Below are 1,258 nucleotides of genomic sequence, written 5' to 3'. Positions count from 1 at the left end.
GGTGCCCCCGCAGCCTCAGGTCTCGTTTTGAAACTGCGGAAAAAAATATTCGCTTCCCTGCTGCGGAGTATAAATAAGATCAGCGTACGGAAATAAGTGCGCAGCCAACCGCCCGGCTTTCCAGACGGGTGAAAATGCTGAGGAATCGCATTAAAGAATTGAAAACGCAGTTTAAAGGCACCCGTGTTAAAATTATAAATATTCTGGTGATTGCGTTTTACAGCGCTTAAATTGCTACCTTAATTTGGAATTACGTAGCCACGAGTATGCATCATTTTTAAGGAAATCTCCGGTCTTTAATATGACGCTCCCGCTTACAGTTATTGTTCGTTTCAGACAAACGATTTTTAAAAATAGCCTTTTCGTTACTCCAGTCACAAAATGAACGTTTGCAAACGCTAAATGAGGGTTGAAGAAACCTCTGGCTTTACTATATTGCTTTCCTATAAATTTAACTCATATTTTCACTATTGTCTCAGGAAGAATACGAAAACATGTATGGAGCTAAATTAAATTAGGTAGCCTTAAATCACTGTAGTTTAGGGTAGAGTCACTAATTGGAAATATTTATGTTTGCGAGGCTGGGATTTCAGCAGTAAAAAGATACGGCATATCTCCCTTTTATCATTACGTGGGTCTACGGGAACATTTATATCATACCATTGTAAGAAACGATGTGTAGTTAAACAACATTTTTTAAGCAAGGCTTGTGTCTTTTTATGGTAACCCTCGGTCTTTAGTCAGGGCTACTTCTCATATTACATGAAATGTACTTTAAGAAGTACTACCTGCTCCAGCTGTCCAGGAAAAACTGAATTATGGAACTAGGAAACATATGGCAGTTGCATATTGCACGAGTAAGGTACATATGAAAGTTATAAATTTCTTTTTTAAGTAACCATTGTAAACGCATTTTTATAGGTTTCACAGTATGTATTACATCTGTAATTTTAATTTTTGCAATATACCTTTTTAAAGATACCTATGTTTTCTGTACTCCAGGGAAGGAAATGCAAAGAGACGTTTATGCGTAAAAAAAAAATGCTGCGAGCAAAACAAACAAGCAAGGTAAATAAATGTGGAAGCGGAGCTTCCTCACAGTGGAAAGGACACTATGCCATCTATTGGCAAAGCAGTTATTTACAAAGCCAAGGGTACCCAAGCGAGTATTTTCCGTTCTTTGAATACTGCGCAGCAAAGTGTCGCAGTCATAGTTTTGGTATATTGCAAACAAATGAATAAAGACATTTCCATGGAG

The sequence above is a fragment of the Aptenodytes forsteri genome, unplaced genomic scaffold (assembly GCF_000699145.1).
Source record: "Aptenodytes forsteri isolate BGI_AS27 unplaced genomic scaffold, ASM69914v1 Scaffold245, whole genome shotgun sequence".
Taxonomy (NCBI): domain Eukaryota; kingdom Metazoa; phylum Chordata; class Aves; order Sphenisciformes; family Spheniscidae; genus Aptenodytes; species Aptenodytes forsteri.
This window is presented reverse-complemented; position numbering follows the sequence as displayed.